Consider the following 14,494-nt stretch of genomic DNA (forward strand, 5'->3'; position numbering starts at 1 on the left):
TATGAGTAGTACACATGAGGGGCACTTCAAAGTAATCAAGAACATCTTCCCGTTTCTTAAAAAAAAGAAAAACCTCAAAAATCTAACTGATAATCCTTCAGTTTTTCTGGAACGCGGATGGTTCTTTTTGGTCTACTACTTGACGACGGTGTAACAAGCCGATTCCGATGTGTGCTCGTTGTGGGTGGTGTAATCTCAGTTTGAGTAAACAAAGCAGGCGCTGTCGTTTCAGTCGTGTTGACGTTCGTGTTGCACTCCGTTCCAGTAGAACAACAATCAGCCGTTTGGGTTGCATTATATCGCGGATCATTATCCGTCGGTGTTTGGTTTGGCAGCAGTTTCTGATTCCGAATGACCGGTTCAGAGCGGATAGGCAGCGTTTCGGGATCCTTACGTGGCTTGAGATGAACTAACGACCGACGGTAGTCCACACCATCTACATTTACAACATATGACCGATCGTTCAGACGACTGGTAACAAAACCTGGTGTCCAAAGCTTTGTTGTATCGGGTCTTAATTGGACATGGACTGGCGACCCAACCCGCAACTCCGGTAATGACTTTGTTTTTTTATCATAGTAGAATTTAGCTTTTTGACGGTTCACTTCTATTGCAGTCGGTACGTCTTTAACTACCATTGGACGTAGACGATCAACTGTTGACGGTACACCACACCGAGTGGAACGTGCGAAAAATCGTGCGACGGGACTAGACCCTACCTTGTTTGGAATATTGCGCCAATGCAACAAAGCGTACAAAAAATCAGTTCCACTTTCTTGGGCCTTCTTCAACAATTGTTTGGCCACTTTCACAGCAGCCTCCGCTTTACCGTTAGCCCGCTGATGATACGGTGCGGACGTAACAAGCTCAAAGTCCCATTCAGATGCGAACTTTGTCATCTTATGGTTAACAAAATTAGTTCCGTTATCACAGACGACACGTTGCGGGACCCCATGGCGGGCAAAATTCTGTTGCACGCGATTATCACGGACTCTGGCGTAAGATCCTTCAAGATGTCCAATTCGAAGAAATCGGAGTAGTGATCAACAGTTATCAAAAAATTGCGCTTGATTCCTCGGTACTCTGCAAAGAATACATCCATCGATGCAAGCTGAAATGGATAAAGCGGAATTTCATGACTTTGCATAGGAGGATGTGATTGTGAAGCGGCGAATTTTGCACAAATGGGACATTGTTTTACGACTTCCTTGATCTGCGAACTCATGCCGGGCCAGAACAAATTTGCTCGTGCCAACTTTAAAGTGGCCTCCGTCCCGTTGTGACTTAAGTGACAGCTATCGATAAGATTCCTTCGAAGAACTTGTGGCACTAATATACGATCATTGCGAAAGATAAGGCCGTCTTGCGTGGCAAGTTCGTTACGATAACTGTAATAAATTGTAGCACTATCAGGTACACGATCGACGGAATCCGGCCAACCGTTACGAATATAACTCATCACCAATTGCATCGATGGGTCTTTTTTTGTTTGCTCAATAATGTCACTTATTTTACTGTCCGCAACTTTCAGAAAAGCACCTAATTTAACATTTTGCACATCTTCTAGCACTTTGTATATGTTACGCTTCTTATACTCATCAGGTTCCGTTACTACAAGGCAAGCTCGCGACAACGCATCGGCTACCACGTTATCCTTTCCAGTCACGAATTCCACGAAAAGATTATATCGTTGGAGGTTCAACAGCATATGCTGCAATCGGCGTGGGGCGGCTAGCAGTGGTTTACGGAAAATAGCAATTAACGGTTTGTGATCCGTCCGAACTGTTGCTTTTGGATTACCTACAATGAGCTGATCAAATCGTATGCAGGCAAACAGTATTGCCAGGAGCTCTTTTTCAATTTGAGCATAATTTCTTTCTGTGGACGAGAGAGTTCTTGACGCATAGCCTACGACTCCATCCCGCTGAAAAATTGCTACGCCAAGCCCGGTGCTGCTAGCATCACATTCGATTATTAGCGGTTGCTTAACGTCATAGTAACGAAGGGTGTTAATATCACCTACCATCGATTTCACTTTTTCGAACTCAGCTTGCTCCACCTACGTCCATTGCCATGGAACGGACTCCGAAATCAGTCTTCGTAAGCTGTTCATGTTAGTGCTGAGATTCCGGATGAATCGGCTAAGATAGTTTACCATGCCAATGAATCGATGAACCTCTTTACGACTTACCGGTGTTGGATAACCACGTATAGCAGTAACCTTGTCTTCGTCGGGTTTGAGACCTTGACTCGTGAGCACATGTCCGTAGAATTTAATTGAGCATTCACACAGTTTCAATTTTGATTTATTCAGTTTCACGTTGTGCTGCTCGAGACGACACAAAAGACTCTTTAAGCATTTGTTGTGGTGAATTAACGCTTCTTCAAGGGTGTCTCCCACGCCGAAAACCAGCAAATCGTCTGCTATGCATTCGACACCATCGAGTCCTTGGATAACTTCTTGGAGTTTCAACTGAAAAATTTCAGGGGCTGGAGCGATACCGAATGGAAGACGAGTCCATCGATATCGACCGAAAGGCGTCCAAAAAGTTGTCAGTTTACTGCTCGGCTCATCGAGCACTACGTGCCAGAAACCTTTTCTGGCATCAACAGTCGAAAAAAACCTTAGCCTTGCCTAGCTCTGGGAGTATCTCGTCCAGAGTTACAAATTGCAAATTGGGTCTTTTCAAAGCTTTATTCAAAGGCACTGGATCTAAGCAAATACGAACACCTGAATCTGGTCCACCACGTTGAACAATCACCAGGTTACTTACCCAGTCTGTATGATAGGCCTCTTTGACGATTATTCCGTCGTGCTCAAGCATTTCTAATTCGTGTTTGAGCTTCTCGCGAACCGCTATGGGAATTCGACGTGGAGGTTGAATTGAAGGTTTTATCGATTTATCCACTTCCAAAGAAACTACACCTGGCAGTTTTCCATAACCGGAGAAAAGACCGTGATGATCGTTAATTATTTTCTGAGCTTCGACCCTATAGATGTTCATCAGCTTGTTCGGTGAATTCTCGTGATGTTCCAGAAATGATACAGATCGACAAAACTTAACAAATCCTAGTTCACGTGACGCTTTAGCTGATAACAGAGGACGATGATCACCTACCACGACCTGTAACACCAAACGGTATTTTCGGTCGAGCCGGCGACATGGGACTTTCACCTGACCCAGCACGTGGATAGGGTTGCCACCAAAACTTTGAAGACGGAAGTTGGTTGGTTGTAGTAAGGGGCGAGGATTTCCGGACAGCTTAACGAGATAATCAAAGCCAATGAGACTTGTGTTGGCTCCGGTATCTAGCTCACATAGTACTGCGTTCCATTGCTTGGCAAATTTTAGCTCCAACTCTGCTAAGACACTGCCTCCACTGCTAGAATTGTCATATACTTTTCCGATTTCGTATTCTACTTCACTCGGTTGCGACGATGCATCACTATCGCAGTCAGATTTCGATCCTTCTGTATCACTTCCTTCTTGCACTTGCTTTACCTTTTTGAACTTTCGACTCTTGGGTTTTCCACTCGCTTTACATACTTTCCCAAAGTGATTCTTGCCATGGCAACGATGGCAGCGCTTGCCGAAGGCTGGACATACACCTTTCACGAACTCATGTCTGTCACCGCAAAACTTACATCTGGGTGTAGACGCTTTTGACTCTCCTTTATCTTTTCGAATTTTGTTTACTTCCGATTGTTTAACCGATACACCGAGTTCTAATGCTCTTGCCGAGGCAATTTCTTCAGCCCTACACAAGTCGACTGCTTTCTCAAAGGTAATGTCAGACATGGTTATAAGCTTCGAACGAAGGTGTGGCCACTTATTAGATGTTACCAACTTGAATGTTGTCAGTTCCGTAGTCAGGTTACCTAACTTGGCTAACCTGGCTAGCATCTTCAACCTAGAGCAAAAATCATCTGTGGATTCTCCTTGCATTTGCACTGCACTGAAAAAATCTAGACGATCCACATTCACATTTCGTTTTGGTACGACAATTGCTTTGATAGCTTTCAAGGTCTCTTCCGGATTCACTTTCTGCTCATCTGTTAGCTCGAAATTGAAAAACTTTTTTCGAGCGGATTCACCGATTATGGACAAAAGGAAACTAACTTTCTTTGAATTGTCCGTGGCTGGCCACTGCTGCATGCCAATGGCGCTAGCATATTCCTTCCAACTTTTTTCGAAGAAGTCGAAATTCTCGGCCATGTCTCCCTCAAGCGCTAACGGTGAAGGTAGTGGAACAGGTACTCCAGATGCGCATGGTTGTTGCGGCTGTTGACCTACGTCGTTCCTTCTCGATGTGTGCATTGATTGCATTAGATCGCGGAGCATCTGGGCTTGGTGCTCCATAAATTCTCTGAACTGGTTCGGGTCCATTTCGATGAAGACCTCCGAACAATAAAACCGATTTTAAAAATGGCTATCACAGCGACGCCCGATCCAACTTTTTCGCTCTGGAGTTTTACTTGTAACTCTCCGCGATTTCAACGATGACGCCGGAAACTTTCAGAAGCTCACGTCAGCTTCTGACACCATGTTCTATTTCGCGATATAAAATATGAAACTACTTTTATATTTACTAATTATGTTTATTCAACGATCTGTACCGTGTGAGAACTCGAACTATATTGGCGCCAGAAATCAAGTAAAAGAGAGTTTATGTATTTAGTACAAAGAATAGCAGTATGAGTAGTACACATGAGGGGCACTTCAAAGTAATCAAGAACAAAGGGATTTCCGTGCAGTAGACCCTATTGCACTTCTTTCAAGTACCACATCTACTACAGTGGCGGCGCGTCGGGTTCGTCGGTTTCGTAGTGCTGAGAAATCAGAAAACAAGAGTCATCCGGTGGAGGCCCGTAGATGACCGTATATGCGTGTTGAGGATTAAGGGCAAATTCCTCAACTACAGTTTAATCAACATCTACGCACCGACAAACGACAAATCCGATGAAGTCAAAGATAAGTTCTATGACAAGCTTAAGCGAATCTATGACGAGTGCCCAAAACACGACGTAAAAGTCGTCATCGGAGACGCAAACGCACAGGTTGGGAGGGAGGAATTCTTCCGTCCGGTCATTGGAAGGCATAACCTCCACTCGTCAACCAATGAAAACGGCCTGAGGCTGATAAACTTTGCCGCGGCCAGAGGAATGGTCATATGTAGCTCCTATTTTCCACGTTTGAATATTCGGAAACACACCTGGAGGCATCCAAATGGAGAAGCCTGCTCCCAGATCGACCACGTACTGATTGACGGTCGGCACTTTTCGGATGTTACTGATGTTAGGTCTTTTCGGGGACCAAACATTGACTCTGACCATTATCTCGTCGTTTGTAAGATCCGCGCACGGTTGTCGAACGTGCTGAAATCTCGCACAGAGAGGACGACGCGTTTCAACATTCAGCGGTTGAAAGCTGATGGCGTGGCAGCAGAATACGCCAGAGAGCTGGATCAACGGATTGCAGAACAGCAGGAGGAAGGAGTGGAAGACATAAATGGGCTTTGGAGCAGTATTCACGGCGCCATCGAAACGACTGCGAGAGAGGTGGTAGGTACGACGCGTGGAAGACAGTCTAACGGCTGGTTCGATGCTGAGTGCCAGAGAGCGACAGATGAGAAGAACCGTGCCAGGAGCCGCTTGCTCACTGCGGCTATGCGTCAGAACAGAGAGAGGTACAGGGTGGCAAGAGCTTCCGAAAATAGAACCCACCGTCGGAAGAAGCGCGAGTACGAGGTACGCAGGTGCTCGCCAGCGCAGAGGACAGCTATGCTGAAAACGACGTGCGGAGATTCTATAGAACTGTCAACAGAGTCAGAAGCAGGAATTTCCCTGTGCCGGTCATGTGTAATGGCAAGGACGGCAACCTGCTTACTGATAAACCGACGGTTGCAGCCAGGTGGAAGGAGCATTTGCAGGCGCTATTGAACGGTGAGGAGCCGATTACGATTATGAGTGACGAACAAGCTGTGGAGCCACCGACACAGGAGGAGGTGAAAAAGGCGATTAGTGAGCTGAAAAACGGCAAGGCCGCTGGGAAGTACGGTATCCCGGCCGAACTTCTAAAAGCGGGAAGCGAGCGGCTGTACTATGCGATCCACCAGATAATACTAAAAATCTGGGTGGACGAACAAATGCCGAACGACTGGTTGGAAGGCCTCATATGCCCTATCTATAAGAAGGGCCATCGATTGGATTGTGGCAACTATCGAGGGATAACGTTGCTCAACTTCGCATATAAAGTGCTCTCCCGTATCCTGTTCTTCAGATTGAGACCGCTAACGGAATCCTTTGTTGGCGAATACCAGGCTGGTTTTCGACAAGGGCGTTCCACGGAGTACAACTTATCGACTCACCATCTGTTTGTGGACTTCAAGGCGGCATACGACTCAGTGAAAAGAAACGAGCTGTGGCAGATCATGCTGGAATACGGTTTCCCTACGAAACTAATAAAGCTGAGTCGTATGACACTGGAGGGATCAAAATCGTGCGTGCGGATAGCTGGCGAGACATAAGCCGCGTTCGAAACGTTGGATGGACTGAAGTAGGGGGATGCGCTCTCCAACCTACTGTTTAACATCGCTCTTGAGGGTGCAGTACGAAGAGCAAACGTCGAAAGAAACGGTACGATCATCACGAAATCTCACATGCTTCTTGGTTTTGCGGACGACGTCGATATCATCGGTATCAACGTAAGGCCGTGGAGGAGGCTTTCGTATCTTTTTAGAGAGAAGCAGCGAGATTGGGATTTGTCATTAACTCTGCCAAAACGAAGTACATGGTAGCTGGCAGAGAGCGTGGGTGGCCCCGTGGTGTTGGTGCTGAGGTGGAGATAGATGAGGAACGATTTGAAGTGGTTGACGAATTCGTTTATCTTGGTACGCTTGTGACATGTGACAACGATATAAGCCGTGAAGTGAAACGACGAGTTGCAGCTGCGAACAGGGCTTTCTACGGACTGCGTAACCAGCTAAGGTCCCGTAGTAGCAAGGTCCCGTAGTAGCAAGGTCCCGTAGTAGCAAACACGCACAAAACTAGCGCTGTATAGGACGCTGATACTCCCGGTGGCCCTTTACGGACATGAAGCATGGACGCTGAAGGAAGCTGATCGACGAGTGCTCGGAGTTTTTGAGCGTCAAGTTCTGCGATCGATACTTGGCGGTAAATTGGAAGGTGGAGTGTGGCGCAGACGCATGAATCACGAGTTGTACCAGGTATACAAACATGCTGATATAGTGAAGGTAATACAGCGGGGCAGGCTTTAGTGGGCTGGACACGTAGCCAGGATGCCTGACGAGAGAGCCGCCAAAACTATCTTCAGTAGAGAACCAGGAAGAGGCCGTCGACTCCGTGGTAGGAATTGCACGCGGTGGATGTGCGCGGTGGAAGAAGATGCATGATCTGCTGGTGTACGGGGAGACTGGAGAACGGCTGCCCAAGACAGAAGAAGCTGAACATCTCTAATTCGTTCGGCCCTAGACCGGTGAACGGTCCGTTAGCCAAAAGAGTAAAGTAAGAGTGAGATTGACGGTGAAGTGAAATTGAAAATAGGACAAGTGAAATGAGATTGTTTCCCAGCTCAAAAATCTTTAAGTCCCAGAAAGTCGTTTTTTTCAGATAACACCAGATCTTGACGTGTTCTGCATTTCTAAAACATTCGGCTTTAAAAAAAATTTTTTTTTCGGTATCGAAAATTTCCTGAACTAGTTTGCATTTTTTTTATCGGGCAAAAAAATGAAAATTTGACCGCTTTAAGGCACGGATCAAATTCTGATTCGTTTCGTTACTGAAGAATAAATCCAATATTTACCATTAGATCACAAATCAATCAACTTTAAGACTTATGGCATCTTCGTGGAATCATTTCACCGTTCAAAATGGTCGTGAAAGAATTCCATGCGAATCGTCGCTTTTTCTGTTCTCACTTCACTGATATGACACTCATAATAACCCAGATTCCACGGCAGATGTCACTTTGCGACGTTTTTCTCACTTACGTGAGTCCCATAATAGGATTTTGAACTTATGGCATCTTCGTGGAATCATTTCACCGTTCAAAATGGTCGTGAAATAATTCCATGCGAAACGTAGCTTTTTCCGTTCTCACTTCACAGATATGACACTCATAATAACCCAGATTCCGCAGCAGATGTCACTTTGCGACGTTTTTCTCACTTACGTGAGTCCCATAATAGGATTTTGTTCACTTCACTCTGATTTCACCGTGAAGTGACTCCCGTAATAAGCATCAATATACTCTATGGTGCTTATTACAGGAGTCACTTCACGGTGAAATATATTTCACCTCACGCTCACTTCACTTTTTTAGACCTATTCCCGATTCCACCAGGTGAGGTGACAAAAATCACCTCCGTGGAGTGAGATTGGCAAATGGCTGGACACGTGTACCTTGAGACCCTAATGTGGCCATTCACCTCTGTCCAGCAACTCCTATCCCAACCTCCACGTGGGGCCGACCGGAATACGAGTAACCTAAGCGGAGATCGGGTAACCAACCCCGGTGGAAACTATGGTCGTATGCTGACTGGGAAGGGGGTCGTACGCGGCTGTATCCCCATAGGGGCGGCGTACAACAGCGTCTGACCCGGAGCGGGCGGCTGAATTATGGAATGCTGTGTCCCGCCTGCTCAGAGCCGTAGTTACTCCGTTTTGCGTGGGGGGGCACAGAATTTTTATTCAACTTTCTGGCGCTTAAAAATATTCGAGCTGGGGTCAATGGAACAAATCGTTTAGCGGTAGAGCTGATGGTTTTTTTCTAAAGACGAAACTTTTGAGCCCTAAACAAAATTCGAAATATCTGTTTTCATTGGCACCCTAATACATAGGTTACGGCTGGGTATTTGTATTCGAGCTCGACGTGAAGACCGCTATTGATTAGCGAAACTGTGTATCTTCCACTTAATTTCTTCAAATGTTCAAATGTCTTGAGGGTGCGACCATGTGCGATCGAAAAACTAAGGACAGAAGAGAGTTTTTAAAAGTTCTACTCTGAAGCAACACTGAAGAAATTACAGCGTTAGAAATCCAGCTTCGAGAGTCACCTCATTTAAAACCAATGTCAACCAACGATACTGAGATATTCTATTCACGAAAAAATACTGATAAAATGGAGCGATTCAACAGTCAGCCTAAATTCTAAATTTTACGTTGGCATTGTTTGATCAGTGTTTACCATCAGACCGGGTAGAGTGTGGAATGCCCAGTGCGTAGTCCGGTCAGACTACAGTTTTTATAGTCCGATTTTATTTCGGACCAAAACGGAACAGAGTTGTTCGGGCCAGGTAACGGACTGGGTTATGCTTCCGAGATGTGGATAATTCCGGCCAAAATATATTGAACTGAACATGAACATGAATCACAAGAAGCAATTAGGATTTGAAAAAACTAGTATTGTGTGTCGTTTTTTCCCACGATATGCTCAATCTAAGAAATCAAGAAGTGAGAAATAGAAACTTCTGGAAAAATTGGTCTAATTTCACAGCCAGACTTGTTTTTCCTTGTTCTAATGTAATCAAACATATAAAACTGTGATTGGTGCTTTCTTAAAAAGGACACTTCAAAAAACTGACATTTTCACTCCCCAGACGCTGGACCGGACACCCGAAAGGGAAGTATGCGGATCGTCAGTTTCAACTTTGACGCGAATCAGGCTGGCTCACCAAAAGATTGAATAATTTATCCTCTTTGGCATATGAGTTCGACTAAAAAATTGACTGATATCGTTAACATTGAAAAAATACTGGAGACTATTCAACAATGCTTATTGCTTGTATTTCAAATTTTTCTTTTGGATTTTTTCACCTTATATCAATCACATACATGAGAAAATTGCGTGGTGGGGCAATGCAAACGCGTGGGGGGGCTAAGCCCCCCCTAGCCCTCCCGGTAGCTACGGGCCTGCGCCAGCTACACCTAAGATGGCAGCCCCATCAGCAGGATGTAGGTATCGCGACCCTGGTAAGGTAGCATAACGAAACCTTTCATCAACCACGAACAACAAATTTAGAAATACGGAACGGACCAATCGGCAAAGACCTAGGCTACGAACACGGAAAAAGATTAAGGTAAACGATTGGAAATTGGGTACTTGGAACGTCCGATCTCTCAATGAACCGGCGCGGGCTGGCTTGCTTGCCCGAGAACTACAGCGGCAGGGAGTCGAAATCGCAGCGATTCAGGAGGTTCGGTGGCCAAATTCCGGAGAAAGGGAATTCCGTGCAGTAGACCCTATTGCACGCACTTCTTTCAAGTACCACATCTACTACAGTGGCGGCAAAGCAGCGGAACGGGGCGTCGGTTTCGTAGTGCTGAGAAATCAGAAAACAAGAGTCATCCGGTGGAGGCCCGTAGATGACCGTATATGCGTGTTGAGGATTAAGTGCAAATTCCTCAACTACAGTTTAATCAACACCTACGCACCGACAAACGACAAATCCGATGAAGTCAAAGATAAGTTCTATGACAAGCTTAAGCGAATCTATGACGAGTGCCCAAAACACGACGTAAAAGTCGTCATCGGAGACGCAAACGCACAGATTGGGAGGGAGGAATTCTTCCGTCCGGTCATTGGAAGGCATAGCCTCCACTCGTCAACCAATGAAAACGGCCTGAGGCTGATAAACTTTGCCGCGGCCAGAGGAATGGCCATATGTAGCTCCTATTTTCCACGTTTGAATATTCGGAAACACACCTGGAGGCATCCAAATGGAGAAGCCTGCTCCCAGATCGACCACGTACTGATTGACGGTCGGCACTTTTCGGATGTTACTGATGTTAGGTCTTTTCGGGGACCAAACATTGACTCTGACCATTATCTCGTCGTTTGTAAGATCCGCGCACGGTTGTCGAACGTGCTGAAATCTCGCTCAGAGAGGACGACGCGTTTCAACATTCAGCGGTTGAAAGCTGATGGCGTGGCAGTAGAATACGCCAGAGAGCTGGATCAACGAATCGCAGAACAGCAGGAGGAAGGAGTGGAAGACATAAATGGGCTTTGGAGCAGTATTCACGGCGCCATCGAAACGACTGCGAGAGAGGTGGTAGGTACGACGCGTGGAAGTCAGTCTAACGGCTGGTTCGATGCTGAGTGCCAGAGAGCGACAGATGAGAAGAACCGTGCCAGGAGCCGCTTGCTCACTGCGGCTACGCGTCAGAACAGAGAGAGGTACAGGGTGGCAAGAGCTTCCGAAAATAGAACCCACCGTCGGAAGAAGCGCGAGTACGAGGAGCAGGTGCTCGCCAGCCGGAGGACAGCTATGCTGAAAACGACGTGCGGAGATTCTATATAACTGTCAACAGAGTCAGAAGCAGGAATTTCCCTGTGCCGGTCATGTGTAATGGCAAGGACGGCAACCTGCTTACTGATGAACCGACGGTTGCAGCCATGTGGAAGGAGCATTTGCAGGCGCTATTGAACTGTGAGGAGCCGATTACGATTATGAGTGACGAACAAGCTGTGGAGCCACCGACACAGGAGGAGGTGAAAAAGGCGATTAGTGAGCTGAAAAACGGCAAGGCCGCTGGGAAGTACGGTATCCCGGCCGAACTTCTAAAAGCGGGAAGCGAGCGGCTGTACTATGCGATCCACCAGATAATACTAAAAATCTGGGTGGACGAACAAATGCCGAACGACTGGTTGGAAGGCCTCATATGCCCTATCTATAAGAAGGGCCATCGATTGGATTGTGGCAACTATCGAGGGATAACGTTGCTCAACTTCGCATATAAAGTGCTCTCCCGTATCCTGTTCTTCAGATTGAGACCGCTAACGGAATCCTTTGTTGGCGAATACCAGGCTGGTTTTCGACAAGGGCGTTCCACGGAGTACAACTTATCGACTCACCATCTGTTTGTGGACTTCAAGGCGGCATACGACTCAGTGAAACGAAACGAGCTGTGGCAGATCATGCTGGAATACGGTTTTCCTACGAAACTAATAAAGCTGAGTCGTATGACACTGGAGGGATCAAAATCGTGCGTGCGGATAGCTGGCGAGACATAAGCCGCGTTCGAAACGTTGGATGGACTGAAGTAGGGGATGCGCTCTCCAACCTACTGTTAAACATCGCTCTTGAGGGTGCAGTACGAAGAGCAAACGTCGAAAGAAACGGTACGATCATCACGAAATCTCACATGCTTCTTGGTTTTGCGGACGACGTCTATATCATCGGTATCAACGTAAGGCCGTGGAGGAGGCTTTCGTATCTTTTTAGAGAGAAGCAGCGAGATTGGGATTTGTCATTAACTCTGCCAAAACGAAGTACATGGTAGCTGGCAGAGAGCGTGGGTGTCCCCGTGGTGTTGGTGCTGAGGTGGAGATAGATGGGGAACGATTTGAAGTGGTTGACGAATTCGTTTATCTTGGTACGCTTGTGACATGTGACAACGATATGGGCCGTGAAGTGAAACGACGAGTTGCAGCTGCGAACAGGGCTTTCTACGGACTGCGTAACCAGCTAAGGTCCCGTAGTTTGCAAACACGCACAAAACTAGCGCTGTATAGGACGCTGATACTCCCGGTGGCCCTTTACGGACATGAAGCATGGACGCTGAAGGAAGCTGATCGACGAGTGCTCGGAGTTTTTGAGCGTCAAGTTCTGCGATCGATACTTGGCGGTAAATTGGAAGGTGGAGTGTGGCGCAGACGCATGAATCACGAGTTGTACCAGGTATACAAACATGCTGATATAGTGAAGGTAATACAGCGGGGCAGGCTTCAGTGGGCTGGACACGTAGCCAGGATGCCTGACGAGAGAGCCGCCAAAACTATCTTCAGTAGAGAACCAGGAAGAGGCCGTCGAAGAAGATGCACGATCTGCTGGTGTACGGGGAGACTGGAGAACGGCTGCCCAAGACAGAAGAAGCTGAACATCTCTAATTCGTTCGGCCCTAGACCGGTGAACGGTCCGTTAGCCAAAAGAGTAAAGTAAGAGTGAGATTGACAGTGAAGTGAAATTGAGAATAGGACAAGTGAAATGAGATTGTTTCCCAGCTCAAAAATCTTTAAGTCCCAGAAAGTCGTTTTTTCAGATAACACCAGATCTTGACGTGTTCTGCATTTCTAAAACATTCGGCTTTAAAAAAAAAATTTTTCGGTATCGAAAATTTCCTGAACTAGTTTGCATTTTTTTTATCGGGCAAAAAAATGAAAATTTGACCGCTTTAAGGCACGGATCAAATTCTGATTCGTTTCGTTACTGAAGAATAAATCCAATATTTACCATTAGAACACAAATCAATCAACTTTAAGACTTATGGCATCTTCGTGGAATCATTTCACCGTTCAAAATGGTCGTGAAGTAATTCCATGCGAATCGTCGCTTTTTCCGTTCTCACTTCACTGATATGACACTCATAATAACCCAGATTCCGCGGCAGATGTCACTTTGCGACGTTTTTCTCATTTACGTGAGTCCCATAATAGGATTTTGTTCACTTCACTCTGATTTCACCGTGAAGTGACTGGGAATAGGTCTAAAAAAGTGAAGTGAGCGTGAGAGTGAAATATATTTCACCGTGAAGTGACTCCCGTAATAAGCACCAATAACCCAGATTCCACGGCAGATGTCACTTCGCGACGTTTTTCTCACTTACGTGAGTCCCGTAATAGGATTTGTTCACTTCACTCTGATTTCACCGTGAAGTGACTCCCGCAATCAGCACCACTGATATGACTCTCATAATAACCCAGATTCCACGGCAGATGTCACTTTGCGACGTTTTTCTCACTTACGTGAGTCCCGTAATAGGATTTTGTCGAGAGGTAAGACAGTGATTAAATTTGAGGTTTTCCGAGTTTTTCTGAGAAAACCTGAAAAATAAAGAGCAAATCTGAGTAACTCTCGTGTCTCTGAATCCTTAAATTTTTTTCCCACCGCAAATATACACATGAATGTTGCTCGGTCCCACCTTTTATATATATTTCTTGCTCTCAAGGTAATCAAAGATGTGAATCATCTGAGAATTTCGGAGTAATATTGAGTAAATTAGAGTGACTCCCGTGTAAGAGAGTAACTCAGATAAAAGTGAGAAACTTTGACTTTTTCTGAGAAAACGTGAAAAATAAAGAGCAAATCTGAGTAACTCTCGTGTCTCTGAAAACCCATTCTTAAACCTTTTTCCCACCGCGAATATAAATATGCATGTTACTCGGTCTCACCGCTCATATATTTGTCTTGTTCTCAAGGTAATCGAAGATGTGAATCATCTGGAAATTTCGGAGTAATATTGAGTAAAATAGAGTTACTCCCAAGCATAAGAGTAACTCAGATAAAAGCTGTCTCGCCCCTCGGGTTTTTAGAATGCATAATGAAAAAGTTTATATGTGTACCTTAAAGCTTTTTGAAATGTCCGTGATCACCTTCCCAGCGATTTTCTCATTTTTTGGAATCACTCAAACAGCTACAAGAACAGATAACACGGCCGCACTGGCTTTTTTTTCGCCACGAACAGTCATCGGGC

Source organism: Wyeomyia smithii, chromosome 1, assembly GCF_029784165.1.
Source record: "Wyeomyia smithii strain HCP4-BCI-WySm-NY-G18 chromosome 1, ASM2978416v1, whole genome shotgun sequence".
NCBI classification, from domain to species: domain Eukaryota; kingdom Metazoa; phylum Arthropoda; class Insecta; order Diptera; family Culicidae; genus Wyeomyia; species Wyeomyia smithii.